Raw genomic sequence first — 7,835 nt, 5'->3', positions numbered from 1 at the left:
GATATCAACACAATACTGCTCTTTACCCTCTACCTCATTTAATTTCTTGAGATTGAACCTCTCCATATGAACTCTGTGTCGTTTGTTTGCTCACTGCCAGTCTTTCCCTAACCTTTGCCACCACCAGATAATGGTCAGTATCACAATCTGCTGCCCTGAATGATCGGACATCAAGTATACTTGAGTGCCATCTCCTGTATATCAAAATATGGTCTGTTTGATTGTGTATCTTCCCATCAGGAGATGTCCAAGTAAATTTATGGATGTTACGATGTGGGAACATTGTACTTTTGTCAGTAAGTTTTTTTGATGTGGCAAAGTTTACTACTCTAACTCCATTATCATTACTAATTTCATGCAAACTCTCATTCCCAATTGTTGGTTTGAAAATGTCTTCCCTCCCTACTTTGGCATTGAAATCTCCTAACAAAACTTTCATATGGTACTTCGGGAATTTATCAAATACATGTTCTAGTTCTTCATAGAACCTGTCCTTTATGTCATCAATTTTATCTTCTGTTGGGGCATGAACATTCATAACAATGATATCACACCAGTGACCTTTTAGTATTATATATGATATCCTATCACTAATGAATTCTACCTTCTTAGCTGCTGATACAATTCTCATATGTACAAAAAAACCTGTACCTAATTCATGATTTTCATTCCCCTTTCCAGAGAAAAATGTATAGCCTTCTGCTGGTGCAATGCCACCTCCATCCCATCTGACCTCCTGTACACCCCCTAAATCTAACTTATATTTTAAGATTTCTTCTACCACTGTCCTGAGCGAACATGTCCTATACAAACTTCGAACATTCCAAGTGCCAAATCTCATATCTATTTTATTTAGCTTAGGTCGTTTATCCAAGGAATCCATCCAGGTCCGAGGCGTTGTGTTCATTTTCGTAACATACTTATTTTTTACGGTGAAGAGTTGTTAGCCCCACGCCCAACCCCCAAGCTGGAGGGCCACGCCTTGTTGGCTGTCTGTGACTGCTTATTCAATATATTCACAGCTTCCCTCCAAAACTGGAGGGCATCTCCTCCATCCGCAACCTGAGGACGCACCATGCCATGGTGACAGGGACCCACCTAACATGGGCTCTCTGCTTATATAAAATAAATTTATCTAACACTTCATCCACAGTCTGAGCATCAAATGTGTCTTGAGTCAGATATATTGGGTCTCCTTCATTTGTCAAGTCCGGGATCTCGAGTTGGTCACTATTGTCTTTCTTTCATTTGCATAAGTGGCCGAACCCTTCAAGATGGAAAATGTGGCCTTGTGAGCAATTCTTTAAAATCACTTTCTTCGTTGGTTCTAACCTTTCAACTTCCAAGTTCTTATCAACTTTTAGAAGACTGAGCATCTTCAGCAGGTGTAAAATCCTCTTCTCTTCCTTTGCTTCATTCTTCAAGGTGTAGAACACTGTGTATGATGCCAACGTTTTCTGTACCCTCTTCAATTCTTCTTTGTAATTCAGCCTCTCTTCAGAGCAGCCTTACTAATCTACTGCTTCTTTCTTCCATCTTTGTTTACGATCAGGCTTTTTACAAACTGTTCCTCGTCCTTCAAATGAGCCTTTAGGATCGTAATGTAATCTTGGAATGAAATGTCCTTGGAGATTTCTTCCATGATTTTGGATGGTCTATGACCAATTGCACCATATTTAATATCAATATTTTCTGTTGAGATATGTTAGTAGAAACTATGTAACATGTTCTTGTCACAGCTGAGTAGGTAACACTTCATATTTAGGGTTTCTTCAATCCCTCCAGGCAGATGCTGAGATGATACTGCAGATCAGAACATGACTGCTTTATTGTACATCCTTTCTAATTCCTTATTCAGTAATCGCCCTACTATTCAATGCTGTACATTCTAAGCTACTGACAGCATTATTAAGTCATAAGTAAATCAAGTAAAAAAAAAAGCATTATCCTCCCTGTCTTGAAGGTTAAAACTTGTTTAATTTGTGTAATGGAAGCAGCCTATGCATTTTATTTCTAGAGAGAAAGGTGTCCATAGTCACAGGTGTGACAGAGACGACAGGAATTTCGTTTTTTAAAATAGGCTTTTCTTGACAGCAATTCCTCATTTTGAGTTGTTTGGCATCCTGTTTATTAGGATCTGTGGGATGCATCTATATGCAGTGGAACCCTCATATGATGTTCCTGAAATTCATTTCCATCATTTAATATTCATTTATGTTCCGAAGTCAACTTCAGTGTCCACCATTTAAGATTTCCATTAATTCGTTATTCAAATCCACTGTTCTCATATAAACCTTAAATGGGGATTTCTCTGTACATTGCTTTTATAACAGAATGTTATTAATTAAAATTGGACTTTGCCATCATCCACCACCAGAAAAAGAAGCCCATGGCACACCTGTGTAGTGGTCATATTGGTGTGACTGCAAGCGGCCACTACCCAGACGTGCCATGTGCAATTAGATGCAGTCAGTTATTATAGTACTCAGTAACATGCCGCTTATGTTAGTCAGCCATAAGACAGCAGTGTTCTTTGTTGTCACAAGAGCTTGGTAAATACTTAAAACAGTTCTGTGAAATTTTGAAGCAATGGCATGAAGTTTTCTGTATTCAAGCAGTCAACTCAAAATAGGCATATTATTTAAGAAAGGACAATGAGGCAACACTAAAACTATCACTGTTGCCACCAAGGAATATATGCCAGTAGTACTCTGTGAGTCAAGTGGGTAAGAACTGGTGCCAAATTAATTTTGTGTGTTTTTCCCGTACTTGTTCCTCATGTGTTGTATAAATATTTTTGTGGTAATTATATGAGCTTGGTTTTAATGAACTACATGCAACTTTCTGACATGTACATAGGAACATAAAGAGCATGCATCTTTGGGGCTTGCTAGTGATGCTAAATAATAAAATATGTTCTCTATTGAGGAAGCTAATATACAAATCTTGTTGAAAATCCATGCAGTGTTCAGTTAATATCATCCACATGCATCGAGTTTCCTGTCTCACCAGCAGTTCATATTGTGGGACTGTTGGGTTTGATTATTTAGATATGTGGAATTAAATGCTGGGTCAAGTAGTTAAACCTTCTTTGACTACTACCCAAATTTTTATAAATGTATTGTATTTAAAATAATGGATTCAGTAACGTTTTAAAAGTTCTGTTTGCTTCGTTCTTGCTGAAGAAGTCTCAGCTGTCCTTATGTTTTCATAAAGTGAAATTGAAATATAGGTACAAAGTGAAAAACTACTCCCAGTTGCTCAGATGCTTGATAGGAATCGAGTAAATGCTATGAATTGTACAGGCAGGAGGTAATTCTGTGGTGTTTCTCAACACTTGCCAAGAATTGGAGTGATGGAATTTGTTGTACTCCCTTTGATGTATCTCTTGATAGAAATGTTTGAGGATTTGCATGTTATGCTTATCAGTCTTTGAAGAAATACACTGTTGCTTATTATGTGATATAATTTTATTTCTTAATTTCTGTAAAATTGTGTAAAATAATTTTCTGTGTTGAATTATGAAGAAAAGTTGTGGTACTATGAAATGATATATACTTGATTTTCCAATATCATGAGAATTTTTATAGCATGAAAATGTATTATGAATTAACAATTATAAACAATTTATTAATTAAAATTATTAAAATTTATTACCTGTGAACACCAATCATGAATCACATGCCAGTACAACGGAGGGACACTCTTGAGACTTTGCTGCTAAGTTAACTTGTTATCATGTTGGAGGACTTGTCCTGTCTACTTTTGATTACCAGTGACTACTGGCATCTCTTGTTCTAAGTTTCATTAACTCTCCTTTGTGATACACAAATATTTCTGTCCCTTTCCTTACTCTAACAAACTTTATGACAATTGGTAAATCCTCTAATGGAGCCATAAAGCATGCATGAGCACACAAATATTTCTGTCCCTTTCCTTACTCTAACAAACTTTATGACAATTGGTAAATCCTCTAATGGAGCCATAAAGCATGCATGAGCACTAAAAGAAGAAACACTTCATCTTGTCCCTTCATAATTATAATTACTATCTTGTCAAATGGCCAGTTAAGTGGAAATTGTGCCCTGGTTAGAGCAGGCGTGGTTGCTTAATGTTATGTTACTTAAATACGTCACCCATTTATCTGTGCCTTGAACAGGATTTGAACCCATGTGTAATTATAATTTTGTTCTTATGTTTTTATAGTCTTTACGCTGTTCTTGATCTACTATTTTACATTGACTTAATGTAATATACAGGGTGATTCACGAAGTTTTACCCCGGCTTATGGTACATATTCATGGGGTTATTTTCTGCAAAATTTCCTTATAAACTTTTGGTCAATTTTCAATAGTTATGGAGTAACGATAGATTTTCGAAACACATCAATGTGAATGCAGCACTATGCTTCCGCCCTGGGCGACCTTGCGTTCCAGTCAGCTATGTCAGCAGATAAGCTGACCAGCTGGAATGTTGCGTGATCCTAGGCAAAGCGATCCAGTAGTGAACAGGATGTTTTGTTGGTGACTTTGTGAAATTAAGATGCCGTACACATTTTCCACTGAGGAATACGCCGATATGGTGTTTGTTCTGGGTGTATGTGATGGAAATGCGAGAGCCGCTGCTGCCAAATATCACCGGCGTTATCCTATTCACAGGATTCCGAATCCTAAATCCATTAGCAGTACATTCAGCACATTAAGACAAACTGGTTCTCTCTCCAGCGTTCGTATACAATATGAACTAAATCCTCAACATGAATTGTGGGAAGAAGAAACCATTCTCGATGCTGTAGAGCGCATTCCTCGTGCCAGTACAAGACGTCTAGCTCGGCGGTTTGGTGTTTCTCAGTCCATGGCGTGGAGGACTCTTCATGAGAATGGGCTGCATCCTTATCATTTACAACAAGTACAACACCTACAACGAGGAGACCATGCTCTTCGTCTGCAGTTCTGCAACTGGTTAAATGGAAATCGGCAGTTGTACCGCTTGATAATGTTGTGTGTTGAGGCACAATTTACACGTGACGGGGTCAACAACAGTCACAACTTACATGTTTGGGCAGACAATAATCCCCGTGCCATGATAGAATCGAATTTTCAACACTGATTCAGTGTCAATGTCTGGTGTGGTGTTCTGTATGATCAGCTAATCGGGCTGTTCATTTTATTGCATTTGGTGCTGGATGAAGGACATTGTGTACCAGGTAAAGGTACAAACACATGAAGCGTTGCTTGAACGTATACTGGACGCGGCAATGACAATAAGGAAAAAACTTGTGGAACTGTGAAATGCTACGAGCGCGGTTCATATGCTTTTGACGCGTTGTGTTGACGTGTAACACACTTTACGATCTTCGCTCGTGAGAACGAGACCAAAAAGGGATCCTCAACAGACGGCACAGTGCATCTGTAGCATTCCCTGTCAATGTGGCAGAAGCTACATTGGTGAAACAGGCAGACCACTGGCTGTTCGAATCCGTGAACACAGGCACAATCTCAAGCAGGGTCTTCTAGAGAAATGCAGGTTGGCTCAGCATGCATATGAAGAAGGTCACAGGGTAAGCTGGGATGAAGCTAGGATCTTGGAGGTTGAAAGTAATAGCAGATACAGAAAGTACAAAGAATCAGCTCATATGGCATGTTCATCCAATCCAATCAGCCAACCCAGTTTGGATATTTCTCCCATATGGTTCCCCCTCATCAATGAAGAGGTTAACAAATCAAAAATGTAATTTTATGAATATTAGTGGTTCCACTACTCCTGCAAGTTTTGTTCCAGGGATTAGTCTGATTCCCAGAAGTCGCCATGTTGGCACGATTCTTTATCCACGCAGATTAGGCATGCATTATCCAGTTTTTACTTTCGTTTTTAACTGAATTCATGGAATTTAACCTATACTTCTGTTTCTTTACATTGTTGACAAGTGCATGCTTGGCACAAATTTTATATCATGTTTTTACTGTGATTTTATTCTTTTCTCCCACTGATGGAACCGGTTGTCGGTTGTTCATAGGTTGTTTTTCTACAGACCAGGGTTTGTCCAGTGACTGAGACTAGCTCTTTCTAACGGGCCCAACTGAGTAGGTTTATCCTTCCCTGTCCACTTGAAGATGGAGACAGATCCAGTCTCCGAAACGTTGTGGTCTTTTTGTCTTTTACATACCAGACGATGGGTGAAGCCCAAAATAAGCCAAAAGAAGTACAGTATACACCATCGTCAGAATCCTTTCAAGTCTATCCAAGGATAATGCTGTTTGATCGCATACCAGGGTGTTTTGACTTTATGCCACATCTCAGTTTCTGCAAAGTGTCTTCATAGCGCTGTGCACTGATTGTGACCCCATGCTTGAGAAATCTAACAAACACATCGCCCTTGCAGTCGAAGAACAACATCGCCCTTGAAGTGGAAGAACAACATTGTGATCATCACTTTACCGGAACTTGTGTGTACGGCTTTGGATTTCTTCGGTGGTGGAGAATTCTTGTGTTTCCAGTGTTGGCTCTGCTGTTTGCTCTCAGGATCAAAATGGTGGCACCAAGTTTCGTTCCCAGTGGCAGTACTGGACATAAAAGCATTCTCTTCCTCGTGGTATCGTTGCAAGTGACCCAGTGATGCAGCCCTTCTCTGAGTCTTCTGTTCCTCCATGAGTTGATGTGGAACCCACTGCGCGCAGATCTTGTGGTACAGCAGGTGTCTTGTCACAATGGCATGTACAGAACCATGCCTAATTTCTTCCACACTGATCTGTCGGTTTGCCCGGATATGACCATCCAGCGCAGCAATAACATCAGGAGTGATGACACACTGAGCTTGTCCTGAGCAAGCATCATCTTGCAGTGACACGCGTCCCTCTCAGAATCTCTTTTGCCATGCCAGCACATGCAAACGTGACATGCTGTGTTCGCCATAAACAACAGACATGTGACGATGAATTTCTGATCCTCCTACTCCTTCAGCATTCAAAAAGCGCACACTTCACTGTTCTTCTTTACCCGCCTCCATTACTGATGTTGGATGACCACACATAGCGCTAACATTACTTCCAGCACAATAAACAAATGATTAGTGTGCAAGGGCATGTTGTCACTGCGCTTCCCTGAGTCTCCACCATATATTCGTACCATAAGCAAATTCCATTGTTACCAACTTGCACGCCGTGTGAGTTATGCGTGGTGATCCGTATTCATTTGACTGCCCCTTATAGATCTTGACTTAAATCTGTGTGTATACTGTAAATAATCAGTACAATTGCTTCTTTTACTTTTCTTACATACATATTTATATAAATATAGGGATGTTGTTTGTGAAGTAACAGACGCCTTGCAGAAATCATTTTTCTTCTAGCCTTAATAGATCTATAACTGACTTGGGGTAATGCTTTTTGCTGTTCTTAGACAAAATGTCCATTGTTGTTGCCCGTTGGCCCTCGTACACTTTACAGTCCCAGAAGACATGTTCCTCCGTTTGCAGCCCATCGCCACATTCACATTTGGCCGTGGGCACAATGTTAAATCAGTTTAGGCTTGCTTTAAGACTGGTGTGTCCCGCTCTCATGTGGTTTATTGACACGAAGGCGTGGTGGTTCATTTTTATCTCACGGAACCACGGAGACGAGCCGTTCCTGTAGCACCTATCAAAGTAGCTTTCTCCTCTGTCCCGTTTGGTGTTTTGACAAAAACCGTGATGTTGTTCTTTGCCTTCCTTTTTCCACTGGGTTTTAAGATCTGCTACTGGTAATAATAATTGACTATCTCTGCCTTCTTTGACTGCTTGCTTTGCCTCCAAGTCGGCCCTCTCATTAACTTCCACTACGCAGTGCCCCAGGATCCAG

The sequence above is a fragment of the Cryptotermes secundus genome, unplaced genomic scaffold (genome assembly GCF_002891405.2).
Source record: "Cryptotermes secundus unplaced genomic scaffold, Csec_1.0 scaffold947, whole genome shotgun sequence".
Classification (NCBI taxonomy): Eukaryota; Metazoa; Arthropoda; class Insecta; order Blattodea; family Kalotermitidae; genus Cryptotermes; species Cryptotermes secundus.
This window is presented reverse-complemented; position numbering follows the sequence as displayed.